At 59.2% G+C, this 16,775-nt stretch overlaps 1 protein-coding gene across 1 annotated transcript in view; it reads left to right on the top strand.

Annotated features, from left to right (window-relative positions):
* The window catches only part of SLC4A1 (solute carrier family 4 member 1 (Diego blood group)), a 48,948-nt gene that overhangs the window by 32,100 nt on the left and 73 nt on the right, over nucleotides 1–16,775 (top strand). The window lies entirely within an intron of this gene.

Genomic DNA, 16,775 nt, shown 5'->3' with positions numbered 1-16,775 from the left:
GGGGGGGGGAACTTCGCTCGGCTTTTGGGGCGGGAGCCGCTATTCGGGGTGAGGGACGGGGATCGGCGCCCGCACGCGGGTTTTGGGTGGGAAAAGCGGGTTTTTAGCACCCGGCCGCGCAGCCCGATGGCGCTGCCGCCGCGTTACGGGGGATTTCTCCTTCCATCTGCCGGGCCGTGCTGCCGGGAGGATCCCCGAGCTGTGCCCTGCACCCAGGGAACGTTTCCTTGCTTTCATCTCCCCTCCGATTTGCCTCGTTTTAGGGTTTCCCTTCCGCAGCGCGATTTTTTTGTCCCCATTTTTTCCAAGACGTGCGATCGGAGTCGCGCTCGGCTGGGCGTTCACGGGTTGCTCAGGACCGTCCAAACGCCGTTTTCGCTAGAAACGAGAAACAACCCGACCCGTTCATACCCTCCTCGGGGTTTGTTCCGCCTCCATGTGCCAAATATTGGGGATTTTTGTCTTTCCAAGGGGAAAAGCGAGGAGCTGGCCCGCTTACCCGCTGCACGTGGGGGCTTTTCGGGGCAGGTAACTCACACCTGATTAAAAAATAGTGTTATTTATTTATTTATTTATTTATTTTCCTCGTTATTGCCCTGGGTGGACCCGTGGTGTTCGGAGGATGGCGTTGGCTGTGGCATCCCCCAACGCTGGCAGGGGCTGCTGAATGCCCTGGGGGATTCCAGGCTTGGGTTTGAGCCTTTGGGGTTAGGGCGTGGGCAGGGTTTGGGGTTTGACGCCCGGCCCCCGTGCAGCGGAGCAAGGCGATGCTGTTGGGGCTGCCTGGGGCTGTCCCCCGCGAGGCCGCGTGGATCTGAGGCCGTTGGGACACGGGGCTTGGGCTGGGGGGGGGGGGCTGGTGGGCGCCGTTCGCTTGGTTTGGGGGTTCTTGGGCTGTCGGTGTGTGCCTGCAGCCCGGGGCCGTGGGTCTGTCCTCGTCCTGGTCGGCCCCGAGCTGGGGCAGGTCCTAGGATTTAACGGGGGCAGCGCGAAGCTCTCCTGGCGCGTCCTGAAGCCTTCACACCAAGATGTGCTCTCCCCAGGGCGTTCATCCAGCCCTGCTCGGTGACGGCTCGCGGCTCGTCCCCAGCTTTCGGGTGAGCTTGTGAAGGTCCCGTTGGGACGGGGGGACGCAGCGGGACGTGGGCTCTGCCCGGGGAGCGAGGCTGTCACCTGCTCCCGGAGGGGCAGGAGGCACCAGGGCTGATGTACGTGCGTTTATCCGTAGCTGGGATGAGGACAGGAGTGTTGGGACCCCCGTGTGCCCCCCAGGAGCTCCCCGGACAGGGGCCGGGGCCGGTCCAAGCAGGTGACAGACCTCATGTGACAAGGGCACCGCTGGGGCCGTAACCCGACTTGGCTCTGCCTCTCGTTACTCCCCGTTTTAAAGCACTGCTTTAGGTGGTTCCAGACCAAGCCTCCAGTTTGGCCCCCCCTCGCCCTGTGCCGTGGCCTCGCTGCCCTCTGCTGCCAGTCTCCTCCTGCCTGAAGCTTACCCCCGCCCCGACTGTCCCCACCGTGCTCAGCAAACCCAGCTGGGACAAGCGAGCGCCTTTCTGACTGTCCCGCCCCAGCAGTGCTGCAATCTCCCCTTATTCCCCTCCCCGAGAGCCACAGGGAGGCAAATCGGGGCTGGTTTCCCCCGGAGGAGCCCCCCGAGAGGTGAGAAATGGGGGAAATAACGGTGGCACTGCCTGGTCCGTGCTGGGCTCGGTGCTCGGGGACGCTCGACGCACGCTGGCGAGGTGGGTGCCTCGGTCTGCCTGCGGTGCTCCTCTGCCTCGCTGCAAAAAAAAAACCCCCGTGTGTTCTGCATCTGCTGCAGCAGCTCTCGGTCCGAGCTTGTCCCGAGTGGAACGAGCTGCTTCTGCCAGCCCAGCGCCGGTGGTGGCTCCGCGTCCTTCGAGGCAGCGCCGCGGGTTTGGCTGTAGCGACCTGGCGGCGCTCTGCCGCTCGATGGATCAGTGGAGAGGGGCCCGGGGCTGGCTCCCACCCAGCTCCCGGTGTTTTCCAGTCTCCTTCCGCCGCTGGTGGTGGGGTCGGGTGGCTGCAGGTAGGTGTGGGGCTGGGCTGGGGGCTGGAAGCTCGTGGTGGACCCGTGCCGCTGGCGGATGCGTGGTCTGGGTGATGCTGAGAGCACGCGCGGGAGCTGCTGGAGCTCGGTACCGGGCGTGGGAGGGCCGTGGCTGTCCTGCTGGCTGGGTTTGTGGCTTGCGCTAAGCTCCGCGGACCTTCGTGGTCTGGAGAAGCGCTGCCAGCCCTTCTGGTAGAGCAAAGCGCGCTTCTGGCAGCACGGGAACACAGGAGGCTGAGGATCAACCCCAGGGCTGGTTGCTCGTGTGCCTGCCCCGGAGCTGAACGCCGTGAAAAGGAGGTGATGGCAGCAGTGCCTGGAGCCGGAGCACCGATCCTCGGGGAGCTGAGCTCCTGCTCGGCTTTGGGGCACGAGCAGCCCTCGATCCCAAGGATTTGCCCCAGGACGTGGCAGGAATAGCAGAGGATCGTGGCCCTGTAGGTAACCTCTTCTTTTTTTAAGATGGGCACGGCTCTGCCTTGAGGGACCCAGTGGATCTCAGCCTTTCCTCGTGGCAGGATGGGTCCCCTCCATCTGCGAGGCGGAGCTTTGTTTCACGCTGAAATCTGCTGCTTGTAGGCTGGGTTTTATTTTAAGTGCCTGTGGAAACCATATGCAGTTTACCCCGGAGTCTGGAGGAGATGGATTTACGCCTTTAGACTTGAGTGGATTTTCTCTGCAAGTCTAATGAGCCCTTGGTGCTCTCGGAGCATCAAGCCATGGATTTTTTTCCCCCTTTTCCCTTCCAAGAAGTCCGATTAGCAGAGGCAGTCGTTACGGGCTGCCTGGCTCCTGTTTCCAGTGCCTGCTCTTTAAATACCCAAGGAAAAGCAGCGCCAGGGGACGCCTTCTGTTGAGCTAACGGGACCGGCGCTGCAGCTGGGCTGATGGTTTCCATCCCTGCAGCCTCCCCTCGGTACCTGCCCTGACTCCTTGCAGAGCCGGGCCGTGTCGCTGCCTGCCCCCCTCCACTTCCGTGCTTGTCCCGTTTAGCAAGTCCCAGCAAAAAATGGGGGTGTGGGCTGCTGAAACCGCTCGTGTTGGGGTTTTTGAACAATGTCTGGGGCTCCGAGTCCCCGCGGTGCTGAGCTGCAGGGCTCTCTGCTGCTCCTGAGCATCTCGGGGCACGGCTCCCCGCCAGCTCCCCCCCTCTTGGAGGTGCCTGATCCTATTCCCACGGGTTTTGTTGCTGTGTGGAATGACTTGCTGCAAAACGAAATTCCTCCAGGTGTTTGTGAACCGCTCACATCTCAGCAAACCTCTCCCGTGATCCCCGAGCAGCGCCCAGCTCAGTAACGTGCACGTTTGTGCCGGCCTGGAGCTTATTTTGCTCGTTTTTGCTGTCTTGTATCGGACAGAAGTGCTTGGGATGCGCTTTTGAGGCTGAAATGGTGCAGGGACGCGTCTGGGCAGCTGGGCACATCCTCGGTTGAGGAGTTAAGAGGAGAGGCAGCGGACAAAGCGGTGGGCAGGGATTTGGTTTCGTGGCTGGTTGCTGCATCTGGGGCAGTGGGGCTGAAAGGGATGTTCCCGGCGGTGCTGAGCCACAAGGTGGGTGGAACGGGGGCGAGAAGAGACAGAATGAAGTGAAACAGGGGCTGAGGAGCGATGAGCAGCCTGTCTGCAACCTGGGTGCCCCTGCTGGGAAGGGGCTGGTGGACCTCAGAGGCTCCGGCAGTGGCAGGGGTGCGAGACCTCGAAGCGGTCGGCAGCGGCTGCGCCCCTGTGGCCAGGCTGAAGCCGTGCTTGTGCGGGGCCCTTCGGTGACGAAACGGCCCCGTCCTGGTGTGTGCGGGGAGCATGTTCAGGCTGCAGGCTGGGGGGGCGAGCAGAAAGATGTTCCCAGGAGAAGGGATGCCCTGCGGGACGAGCTTTAAGGGGTCGGTTTGTAGCTTTGCAGCCTGGCAGGAGGAGCCTGTGGTGTAAAACAGAAATCCGACGTTACCTGGAGACATCCCTCGTGGTGTGGGCAGGGGTAAGGAAACTCGATGGAGAGGTGCAGGTGGGGCTCCTGCTCCTCTCCCACCCCGTGCAAAGCGCTGGCGGCTCCGTGCCGCTGCCCAGTGTTTCATTTCCCTCCCGCTGCAGATCCCATGTGAGCGGCTGGCACTGAATTCCCTTTGGGGTTTGAGGCTGAGGACTGTGATGGGGCAGGATTTGCATGGCTGCGTTGCAGGATTCACGTGCCCGAAGCTGTAGCTTGTGGTGTTGGGGAGCCCCGGGCTGGGAAGTGCTCCCAGGGCAGGATTTGGTGGTTTCAGCTCGGAATCCAGGGGCAGGCTTTACCCCAGGCGGGCTCTGCCCTCTGAAGTCCCCTCTCTTAGCGTGGTTTCACCACTGCCTCGTTGCTGCCCCCATTTTAAGAAGCCGCTTTTAGGAACGGACGTCTCCAAACGGGACAGAGACCCCGGTGCTCTCCCGTGCCTTCCGCTGCTGCGGGGCAGGCAGAAGCAGCGGGTGATGCTGGGGGGCGCAGATGGGAGCAGGTAAAGGCTCCCAGGACCAGGACCCAGCTCGCTGGGGACGGACGGGGCTGGCACCGGGGTGTGGGACCTGTCCCCTGCCAACAGCAGCCACGGGGCCCTGCGAGGAGGAGGGTGACCGGGAGTTGTGGCAGGAACCAGCCCTCTTCCCATCACAAATCCCACCCGGCAGACCCAGACCTGGGCTCTGCAGCTCTCGGGGAGCCTCTGGGCAGGAGCTGGGAGGCTGCGAGCACCCCGTGCCCGGCTCCCTGCAGGGTGCTGACGCGCTGGGCTGGGCTTCCAGCGCCGGCTGGTGCCGGAATGTCAGCTGCAGCAGTGCTGAGCTGTTGGCAGCGCATCCTCCTCCTGCGGACGGTTTTGGAGCCTGCTTTGGGTGTGTTTCGCCTTTTCCCTGCTTTAGTGGTGGCTGAATTACCGTGCCTCTTCCCCGGGGTTCCTCCAGGCTAGAGGGGAAGGGAGTTATAAACGCTGCTTAATGTGAAAGCACTTCGTAAAGCCTCATCTCCCCAATATGTCAGTGCTTTTACGCTGCCTAATAATAGGACCCATTGTCACGGCTGGCTGAGGTCCCTGCGCAGCTCCGAAGCCGGTTTCCTTAGTGACTCTGCTCAGGCACTCCTCTGACGGAGGGGCTGCTCGCTCCCCGGGCTTGTTTGCTCTTCCAGCATCCCAGAGCCTCGGGGTGCTTGCTTCGAGTCCTGAAATGGCAGAGCCCCGTCCTCTGTGCTCGGAGCACTGCACCTCGCCGCTGCTCGTTGCAGAATTTCTGGCCAGCTGCAGCCAGCGGGAGCGAGCTGGGTGTGCCGGGCGATGCCGAGGAGCGATCAGCAAACGTAAGAAAGGTTTGGGGACCCAGGACGACCACCAGGCTCTGCAGGTGTGCACCGTGCAGAGGGGGAGCACCGCGGACCCTCACCTCGTGTGCCCACGGGGTTGGCTTTGCTGCAGCTCGAGCCCGCTGTGGGAGCGAAGCCCGGCGTCGTCCGCCTCAACCATGTGCTCCTTGCCTCCCCCGGGGGGGCTCCAGGAGTGCCCAGAGCCTCTTCTGGCACCCGGTCTCTGCTCCGTGCCACATTAAAAAGAAGCACGACGGCAGTACCGGCGCCCTGCCCGTCCCTGCCTTTGTATTAGCAATCCGCAGAGCCGTGACCTTACAGAGCGTGAATGGATCCTCGTAACCCGAGAGCAGCAGCAATATTATTTTCAGCAGGAGGTGAGGCTCCCAGGCAGCCCGTCCTGTTGCGCGTGTCAGACGTGTGACAGCAGAGCTGCATTTAGGTGCAGGGGGACGAAGCCCCTGAGGACGCTGACCGCACCTCGCTCAGTTGTACCGAACGTGCTGGGGAGGATGGAGCCCAAATCCTACACCTTAAACGTGGACAGCTCCGACGGCTCGTCCCCTGCGCCTTTAGATCCGCAGAGGATGAAACGCACGCAGGTTCTGGCTTTAAACCTCTCATCCCGTAGCCTTTGGGGTGGGAAGGGGAAGAATGGGGCTACCGCTCGGGCTGAATTTAGGGCCTGGCTTCCCACGCGGAGTGTCGCTGTCGGTGCCGCCCGCGCCTGCTGCTGTTGTAAATCTGTTCATCGGCTCCATGAAGCTAGAAGCGAGGGGAGATGAGATTGGTACCCGGTTGTTGTCCTGAGTGGCCCTCACGGGGTGAAGATGAGCTGGAGGGAGGCACCCGAGCACCTGATTTTTACGTGCTGCTGTTCATCCTCACTTAAAAATCCTTGTCCGTCGTGTGCCCCAGCGCGGTTCCAGCTGAGCTCCCTCACTGCAAAAAATCAAGGCACAGCGCAGCTTCGGGGGCTTTTCCTTTGGGAAATAAGAGCTCTGCCTGTCGGGCTGTGCTGCGGGGTGCCCGGGAGGACGTCCCGTGTGCCGTCACACCTCCCGCTGCTCAGGTCAGAGCTGGAACCGGGCCCCGTGTCCCCGCTGTCCCAGCACGGTGCCGACCTGCCCGCTCCCCAAACCTCTCCCTCCGCCCCGGTTCCTGCCCTCTTTTCCTGCTGATGTTTCTTCTTCCAGATCTGCTTTTTTTTTTTTTGCATTGATCTGCTTACTGCCCCTTCTCACGTGGGTTTAATAACCAACCCAACCCTGGTTTTAATAAATACCGGTGTGTCGATCTGCCCTGGTGTAGAGGATTTAGGGGAACAACTTGTTTCTGCTGCTCCGCAACAACACGACAGCGGCGACGGAAGCGCGGTGAAGCGCTGGATGAAGATCCTATTGCTGGCATCTTTTGGCCTGGAAGAAGAAAGACTGAAGCACGCTCGCTTTGGACCTCAGCTGTAATTTTTCTGGGTAGGGGAGAGCAAAACGATGCAGAAAAGCTGGACAGAAGCCACAATCTTCCCTTGGATGCCCTGTGATTTCGGGCGTGAGAGCCCCGAGGGGCTGTGAGCTCTGCCGTGCTCCTTCTCGGGTGAGGCAGCAGCGTGTAGGAGTGCTGACTTCTCTGACTTCTTCCCCTATATTTACAGGGGCGTCCCGCTGCCTTCCAGCGCTGCCAGCCCTCTGGGGGTGCTGGAGCTGGGCGCTGCGGGGCCGCTGCGTGGTTGGTGCACGGTTTGGGTACCAGGCGGCTCACGGTGACGTCCTGGTGAGGTGAGCACCGGTGCTGGTGTGACACAGCGCCGCGTGGGCCATGGCAGAGGAAAGAGGGGATTTTTCGGGCCAGCTGTGCCCTGGGCCATGGTGGCCTGGCGGCAGCTGGAGCAGCTGGTGCTGTTGTCATCGTTGTCATTTCTAGCCCTGTGCTGAAACAGCTCAATGTAACAGAACGGCCAGCCCGAGGAGATAGCTTGAATGTTTTCCTTGTCATAAGAAGATCCCCGGCACCCTCGTGGTGTCCCCAGAACCCTCCTGGCTCTGTCCCATCCACGCTGGCTGGGATCACTCGTGTCTGTAGGCTGGGGCTGTGGCCCGGAGCGTCTTTTATATTCAGTATCCTCGTTCCTGAGCTGAACGTTCGCCGAACTTCTGCCCAGGCTGCGCTGTCAGGGCTCAGCATGTGTCAGCACTGTGAAATGAAAGCGGGAGGAGCGGCTGAGATCAAAGCGAGCGAGCAGCACGCACACCTTGTGTCTCGACAGCATCTTTCCCAAAACCTGGTGCTCAGGGTGCGGCTGGATGGCGAGATCCCCACTTCCCCCTCCGGAGCAAACCCAGGGTGAGGAGATCGCGGTGCTCAGTGCACAAATCCTGCTTGTGCAGGTGCACATGAAGGTTCCTTCTCGTTAAGTTACCGTCTGGCTGCACGCTGATCCCCTCTGCTTGGCGTCGGCACCACGGCACGGAGCGAGGCAGGGGAAGGGGCTGGTGCTCAGCCTGCTTGGTGCTCGCCCTGAGGCTGCTCCCGGGCAGTGCAGGATGTGGCCCTGCACTCCGAGCGCCGCAGCAAAGGCAGAAGGCAGAATTCCTGCTGCAGCAAAGAAAGAAGAGACTGGTGGGGCTGGCAGGGAGGTGGCTGGGTGCTGCAGGGAGAGCCCTGCCTTCTCTCCTCGCTGGGGGCTCTGCGTTTTTTGGCACCTAAATGCAGAACGTTTGACACGAATGCTTCGGTGCCTGGGGCCTGTGCCCTGTGCGGGTGACTCGTGCCCGGCGCTTGCTCCCGCCTTCCCCCCCAGGCTGCAGACATTTCTCTAGCCGGTGGCTCTGGCGCAGCAAATGGATGCTGCTGTACGTGTGCCGCTACAAAAAGCCTGCAGAGAGACCAAATTAGCAGGAGCTGTGGCTCTCAGACCGGCAGTCGGCTCTGCTGGGTCCTACGGCACGCGGCTGCGCTGCGGAGCCGTTGTAAAATGGAGACGGTGCTCAGGAGCCTGCGTGAAGGTGAAGAGCAGAGCTGCTGTCACGGAGCTGCTGTCATGGAGCTGCTGGCCAGAAGCACTGCGAGAGCCCCGACCTGGTGCTGTACACCTCCCCAAGCGCCCAGCTCCGCGTGGCCCCGCTGGCTCAGCACCAGCCTGGGGTTTCAGCCCTCGGTCTGCCAGCCTTTCCCGGCCCTGGGACGTGTCCTGGTACCTGCTGGAGCATGAAACCACTCCTGCCGCTTTGTTCCTGACCTCATATTAAGGAAGAAAATGGTGACAGCCACGAGGAAGCGCTGGCCGCGCCACCGGTCCCGCTCGTGGTAGATTGCAAGTGTCCCCGAGCAGATGAGTCCCCCCGGGCTCCTTTGGCCACTGATGGCTGTGAGAAAGGGATCTCCTGCTCCTGGCAGGAGCGGCATTTATAATTGCTCCAGGGGAGCGACAGAGAAGAGGGCAGCAGCTGCTGGGCAGTGGGGTGATGTCTGCTTTCCTTCCTTGTCCTCGGGAAAGCCATTTCTTCCTCCCCACGGTGCAACTTGCAGCCGGGTGACAGGAGGCTCGATGGGGCAGGTCCTAATTCATAAAATGCTCCAGCAGCATTTTGGGGATCTTTCCCATTTTACCTCCCCATCCAAGCACACACCAAGGCTGCTTTTCTTCTCTAGCTGGAAAATAACGCGCCACGACCGCGCTGATTCCTTCCTGCAGCGCGTGGTATCACAGCGTATGGTACCACGCCTGCTACTGGGAACACTGGGGCTGGCGATTTTCTCCCCTTGGCCACTCAGAGGGGCACTTTTCCTTCCTTGCCACATCCTTTTTGGCAGCGGCAGGCAGATACGTGGATAGATGCTCCCAGCGGGCGGTGGGACCGTGGGGGCACTTGGCCGTGCTGCCACGCGTGCCATCCAGCCCTGCCTGGGCTCGCGGTGGGACTTTTCAAGGGCAGCACCACGGAAAGATGGCACTGCCACCTTTTTTTTGGTGATCGCCGACTGACAAAGACCTGCGAGCCTGCAGCAGCAGAGATGCTCCGATTTCCAGCCGGTCGGGCTGAGCCCGGCCTGGGAAGAGTCAAAGGGAATTAGCTGGTAAATAAGATCTTCTGCCTTCCCTTTGATCCGCTCTACGCGTTCGCCTGCTTAAAGGCTTCCGAAGAAAGCAGGATTTTGGGGGAGGAAGAACTTAGCTGCCCACGGCCCATCTCGGAGCTCTGAAACGCACGACGGCAAGATACTCCAGCAGGGGGCTGGGGCGAAATCCGAAGGCAGCCTCATAAATCCCTGCAAAGAGGCTTCCCCTCCTCCTATCCGCCAGGAGCCCGCTGAACAGCAAGGGCAGGCTCCAAAACTCCTCTTGCTTCCTCTTTCGCTGCCTTGTTATCCCCTCTGATCGGAGCCCTAATCTAGCTCAAGCCAGCGGACTCGGAGGCAGCCCGAGCTTCGCATCACAGTGCGGAATGAGAGGGGGGATCCGGGGCGCTGGCACCCTTCAGCACCCCTGGGTAGGCTTGCAGGGCTCGAGGGGGGCTGCAGGAGGCTGCTTTCGGCTGGGTCAGGTAAGGCAGGAGAAGGGAAAACGAAAGGTGGGAAGGGATGGTGGGAGCTCGGCACGGAGGTGTGCGGCTCCAGGCGAGGCGAAAGCTGGGTCCTGATGGCCTGGTGGTGTCCGTCAGGGGGAAGGCAGGGAAGGTGACATCCCGGTGGTATCTGCCAGGAGCTTCCTGATGGGAAGATGGGGATGGCGCTAGGTCTGCAGCAATCTGCGCCTCTGGCGGTTAACACACGGCGCGGGGTGGGTGTTCTGCAGTGCAAAATACATCTCGGGCGATTGCCGGCTGTTGGTGGTGTCCGTCTATTTGGGCAGGTAGCACGTTTCCCATCTCCCAGGTCTCGCTGCTCGGGCTGGGGCCGCGTAATCTGCTCTCCTGATTGCCACCCTGCGTGGAGCCAGCTGCCGAAGGGGGCCTAAGCTGATTCGGGATGGCAAATTGTGTTAGGGTAATTCTCAGAAATGCTGAGGAACTGGCCAGCACCAGTGGCCCTTGGCTGTTCTCTGGCTGCCGACGTGCCCTGGAGACCTTTGCCAGCTGCTGAGAGCTTGCGGGGCTCTGGGCGAGCGGTCAGGTTCGTAAGGGATGGTTTCTGATGGTTCCCCGAGCTCGTTTGTCCTTGAACCCAGCTTTTTTATTCCCTTTTGACCCAAAGCGGTGTGCGTGAAGCTGGAGTGAGCACCCCGCTGGGATGAGGGTCCCGAGCCTCAAAGCTGCTCTGCCACGAGCCCAAACCCACCGCACGTCTGATCCAAGGGGTCCCGGCCCCGGGGAAAGGTGTCAAACATCCCAGGCCTCCAAGCAGTCGCATTAAAACATGGAAAAAACATGAAAAAAAAATGTAGAAAAATGCAGTTCTGAACTATTTCTATGGCAGCTCCCTCCTGCTCTTCTAAGAGGCATTTTTCTTGTCTTTGAACCTGGAGGAACTTCTTGAGCCTCTTGTCTAGAGAACTCGAAACTCCGTTTAATTCCTCAGCTCGCCGCATGTCAGACAAATAACGAGGTTGCCGTCCGTACCCCTTCACCTGTCAGCTTCTCGGAAAAAACAGCACTTGGAAAAGTTCACAAAGGAGATGAAAAGGGAGTTGCTTATGAATTATGAAGAGCCTTTCAGGCTGATGGTGTTTCACGGGGCTGTCACTCCGTTTTAATTGAGTAATTCAGGTGGAATCGTGCTTTTTGAACCCCCCTGCTTGCGTTTGATCACCTTTCAGAGGTAACACCAGATGGCTGATGTTTGTTGAGTTTTCATTTTTAAATAGCACGAGTGGGAGCCCGCTGCCCTTGCGGGGTAAGGAGAAGGAAGGCGCTGCTGCGGCCGAGCATGAGGTGCAGCAGCCGAGAGGCTTCCCCTGCCCTTGTCTGGTTGTCATCTGCTCCCTCTGCCACTGCTTGGACACCCCGGGGCTGCCTTGGAGGCTGGAGCTGCTCTCTGGGCCCTGGTGCCAGCACCTCTCCAAGCACGGCACCCCTTTCGCTGAAACTTCTCTTTCCCCAGCCGCAAACAGATCGACCACTTTGCAGCTTATTTTGGGATCTGGGCGCGTGCAGATCGAGCCGTTTGTTCCCAGGAGCTGCAGCTGGGGGCTCTGCCTCTGCGCGATGGGGACGACCTGGGGCCAGCGCCGCGTGTCGCAGCACCCGTGGGTGAGTGGGGTGCAGCCGCTGACCCGCTTCCCCCGGGTGGGCGCCCTGGGAGCCCCCAGCCCCTGGCACCAGAAGGGCTGCGGGGACGCGGTTCCGTGCCCGTTTGTGACAGTGCTGGTGTTACCTGGAACACCTTACACAAACTGAGCGCCGCCGAGGCACAGCTGCATGGTCCCCAGCACCTGCTTCCTTCCCCGGGCCACTCACCGTGGGGTAGGTGTTGTCCAGCCCTGCTTTTATTTACCCCTCACGGCGAGGAAACCTCTTGCCGAGGGGTTAAGGCTTGGGGCTGCCGGACCTAATCGGGACGTAAAGCTTCCCAGGCTTTGTGCGCTGCTGTTTGGCCCGAGGGGAGCAGGATGAGCGCTGTGCGCGCTGCGCCTTCGCTGCTGGCCCCGCAGGAATCACAGCTCCGGACCTTGCCGCACAGCGGGCACGGGGCAGGAGGAAGGGGCTGCGGTGCCAAGAAGTTTCTTACCGACACCTGCGGCTGGTCTAAGCCCTATAAATAGGGCGTGCTCTAACTGGGAACTTCTTGCGTATTTTGGTCATTTATTGATTGAATTTTCTTTTGTAATCCTGGTTTGCATGCGCTGTTCTCCTCCCCTCCCTGTGAAACAGCGCTCGATGGTGGAGCCCTCGTGGAGGGAGGAGGTGCTGCTGCGCTGCCTGGCCCCGTTCTCACGCGTGCGGGTGGTGCTGGGGGAGATGCCAGGAGCTGAGCACTTGGCTCCGCTCAGGCAGTGCCACCCCAGCTCTGTTTGCGTTCGCTGCGGCTCAGACCACACCAAACCATTTTCCTGACACCGTAAGCCTGCTCTAGGAAATAGACTTGCAGACCAGGCGATGGGAGAGGAGCAGTGCTTTAATTTCTCAGGGCGCAGGACGATGCCAGGGATGTGGCTCTGGCGCCCCAGCTCCCGAGCACCGCATGCTGCAGAGGAATTGAGGTCGGGCTGGTGCCGAAAGCTCGGTGCGAGCCGCACGGATGGCGGTACGGGAGCTGCCACGCCGAGAAGAGAGACCTCACGGCCAGGTCTGTGCAGCCTCCTGGGGGAGAGCTGATGGCGCTTTCGGCATCCTCGCCAAATCCCACAAGGAAAATGAGGATTTTCCTGTTTAAATGCCTTCTGGCCCTTGAGCTGACTCTGACAGCTCTCATGTCTTGACCCCAGCTCCAGTGATGTCGGTGGCTGTAAAAGCTCTGCCTTGCTTCGCTTCAGACTTCTGGTCCTGCAGGATTTGGGCTCCTTTGGGCTGGAAACTGCTTTTGTAGCCACATCCACTTAGGCTTTTAGCCCCTACCATTTTGCACAAGAGTCCTGCAGGGACCACCCTGGGCCGGGCTGAGCCACACAACGCCACCATTTAAACCCAGCAGGAGCTGCTCCTGGTTTCGGCAGCAGTGAGCTTAGCCCCCGGCCTCCCAAACCTCCTCCCAACCCAGCTGGGAGCCCAGCACCACCGCTCCGTCCTCCAAAGCAGCTCCAGGAGCGCAGGGGTGCAAAGCGCTGCGTGCGGTCCTGCGACACCAATTGCTTCTCCTGCACTGGTGCAAATGGCAAACAACTGAATCCGAAAAATCGGATTTAGGCTGAGGGACCCGACCAGTTTGCACCAGTAGAGGTGCTGGTGGGTGAGCTGGCGCTGCCAGGAAGCGGCCGCTTTCTCCTGCCCTGGCAGTAGAAGCCTGGCCCCGCGGTGCCTCCTCGTGTGCCTTGCTGCACGGCTCGAAGCGGCCCCTAAATAAAGGCGCCTCCTCTCTCACAAGGCGGGTCCGTGGGTTTGAAAAATGCGAGGTTTGGAGGAGCTGCTCATAATGGGGCGGGCTGTAGGGTTGCAGATAGCGTCCTCGAGAATGAGAATAGTTCTGCTGGAAATGGATAAGATGCTTAGGGGGGCTTGTGCCTTATCTGCCAAGCAGAAGGTGCTGCCAAATTTTATCTCTGGGCAGCTCTCCTCGGTGTAATTAGTCATCACCGAGCCATTGCTTCAAGGTGGGGCTGTTATTGCAGGGGTTTTGGAGCATTTCTCTCCTTAATGTTTTTCCCTGAGAGGGATTTCCCCGTCCCCCACTTGAGAAACAGATCATCACTACAGGCGTTTTCCAGAACTCAAAGCAGTTTCTCAAGCATGCGATTCCCAGACCCTCTCTTCAAAAAGAAAAACCTGAATCCAAAACAGGCACTTTCACAGGGCTTCAGTTCCATTTAGCCCTGGATTCATCACCTGAGTGAGAACCCGAAGCAAAGCTGAGCCGTTCCCCTGGGATACGAAGGGGTTTGCAGGCAGGACAGATCCGTCCCTACACCGTGTGCATCGCCAGCGCAGTCCCAAGCTTGCTGTGTCCTACGGGTGAGAAAGAAAAGAGAGAGAATGAAGCTGAGCATCCATCGGAGAGGCATGAAGTGTCTTTATGGAGGCTGTTCCTGCTGAATACGGCTGTACGATTGTTCTATGGCCTGCGTGGTTCGAATTCAGCTGGGAGAGCTTCGCAGCTTAGAGATAATGGTGCTGCTGGCTCCTTGCTGCTTACCCACCGGCTCGCTGTGCGTGCCTGCCGTTATTTATTTACTTCTCTGTTCCCGTTGAAATTCCATCAGCCCTGCTGTGATGGGTTTAAATCTCAGCCTCGGAGGGCGAGCCGCAGGAAACGCGTTCGGGGCGGTGCAGGAGCAGCAGCGCTCGTGGTAGAGGCATCTACAGAGTGGGCATTTCTCCTGCTAAGAGCACGATGCTGCCAGAGCCACGTGGGAGCTGCGTCCCCGTCCGCGCCCCTTGGCTCATGCTGGTTCGAGGAGCTCCTCTTCTCCTCCACTGGCTGTGGGAGGACGACCTGCTTCGTGTGGGAGACGCTTCTGCTCCACACAGCAAACCGTGTACCCGCGCTGGCCAAATAAATGAGCATCCAGGGCTTCTCCTAAGCTGCCGCCAGGTTTTTGGTGCTCTCAGGGTATCGTTGAGGTTTTTTTTTGATCCATCTTTGTGGCTTCTGGCAGTGCCTTTTTCCTTGTAGCAGAGCAGGCAGCTCTTCCTTTCATCTCTGCAGAATTAATGGCTGTATCCTTCCGGGCACATCTCCACTCCTTTAGCTCCAAGGCGGCTGAATCGTGCTGTATGCACAGAGCTCAGAGGGAGCAGAGCCTGCCTCTGCCTGGCCGTGAGCATCGCAGCGGTAAAGGCCTTTCTGCAACGCTCAGAGAGAGCGAAACCAGCAGCTTCTCTGAAAACCACCCAGCCCTTTCTTGGCGCTGAAAACCCCCAGCACAGCAGGTCAGCAGCACATCCACCGGCCTCTGCTGAATCATCGCTCGCTGCTGTCGTGCCAGGCTTGCACAGATGCTCGTTGCTGTGCTCGGAGGAAAAGCGGGATGTCTGGATGAGTCGGATGCCGTGCACAGCACCAGCAGATGAGCCTCCGGCGGGGTGTGCGAGCTCAGTAGCTGTCAAGCCAGGAGTCCGCTCTGGATGGTGTCCCAGGAAATTCTTGTCTGGAGGCAAGAAAGCACTAAACGTGTCTTTCCAGGGAGACTGGGAGAGAGGCTGAGTGCTCCTCTCCAAAAATCAGGTGGGAGGAAAAAGAGAAGGTCCTTTGAGCCCTGGGAGGAGGGCGGCCGTATTCCCAAATAATTAGGGATGTTCATTTTTGATGGGTAGCCCCCCCAGATTCTGGCAAACGGTGGATACTTTATTCCTTCCTATTTTATAGCTCCATTTTTGCAAGCGATTTTCTTTCAGGGCAGGTTCTCAAGCTTCCTCGGTACAGTTAGGTCAGGCGGCTTTATAGCTGTCTAAGGCAGAAATTCAGTGGCATAGTCATCTTCCCAAGGCTTAAAAAAAACGGGGTAAGATCTGGTTACTGGCATTTGAGCTTCTCTCTTGCTTAGTTCCATACATCCAGAGAATTTATTGCCAGCAAACAAAACCACGTGAGCTTGCTTCCTTGCTGCTGGTAACCGGAGCCCCACTGCTGGATTCATGCGCTCCTGGCGGTCGTGGCAGACTTGCCGTTTCCCTTAATAGCTGGTTATTAATCACTGCCAATGGCTGTAATTATATCAGCTATTAGGAAGTCAGCTAAACCCGCTGTCTGTCCAGCTAGCACAGAGGATAAGGAGAAACACGGTCCACGCTTCGCAGGAGCGGATGTTTGTTGGCGGGTTCGTTTCCTTGAGCAGCTCAATGCTCGCTGGAAAAAATAACTGAATTTTAGCACCTTTCTGCGTCAAGACCCAGTGCTGACCTCGCTCAGGCCCTGCGGGAGGTGATCCTGGCTTTGGGTTGTTTGTGGGGCTTGTGGCTTGGCTGGGAATTTTGGCTTTGCCCTCTGAAGCCAACCCACAGGAGCGTGAGGGTTTTGGAATGGCGCTGAACGGCAAGCGGGATGAAATAAAGACGTTCTTGTTGTCCCGTGCAGTTGCATTGTGCTTTCCTGGCACCTTCCGCATCATTTCCCAGCAGGCTGAACACGAGGTTTGTCAGCTCTACGTAGTTTTTCAGTCCTTCTCCCCTTTGGAAATCCTAACCACAGCCCTTCTGAGGGATGTTGGCGTTTCAGGCATCCTTGCCCCGCTGCCAGCCAAGGCTCCCGTGGCAGAGCAGAGGCTGGGCAGTGCCCAGGGTCACCAGGATGGGTGGGCATTTTGCTCTGGAAATCTTAAACACCTGGGTCATTTTGGTGTTGCAGCCTGGCAGAAATCACCCATACCCTTATGCAGATGGATGCAGTGACCAGAACACACTCGTGCTTGTGCAGGAATAATTAAACCTTCCCTCTATGCACAAAGAAAATCTGTTCCTTTCCATGTCTTTTATGAAAAACGGGTGTTCTGTTGGCTCGTGTCTGTGGGTACATGGTTCGGCACCTTAGTGCTCCCTTTCCACTGTCCTCCACTCACCAACTGCAGATAAAATCTGCTCCTGGTGGATTTGGAGCCGCCTGCATTGGATGCTCCGGGGAATATTGCAGCACAGGTGTGAAACCCAATAGGCACTGTGTATCTTGAGCCCTGACCTTCCCCGAGCACAGTGGTGTGATTTCAGGGCTCATCGGAAAATGGAACAAAGCAGACACCTTCTCGCAGTGTCTAAAGAGATGGCTGGAAGTTGGTTGATTGCTTACAAGAAGGTATTTAGTGCTCCTGGAGTCGGCTGGTAAACCAAAATCGCCGCCCGGAGCGGGAGGAGGGAA

This window comes from Oxyura jamaicensis, chromosome 27, assembly GCF_011077185.1.
Source record: "Oxyura jamaicensis isolate SHBP4307 breed ruddy duck chromosome 27, BPBGC_Ojam_1.0, whole genome shotgun sequence".
Classification (NCBI taxonomy): domain Eukaryota; kingdom Metazoa; phylum Chordata; class Aves; order Anseriformes; family Anatidae; genus Oxyura; species Oxyura jamaicensis.
This window is presented reverse-complemented; position numbering and strand designations above follow the sequence as displayed.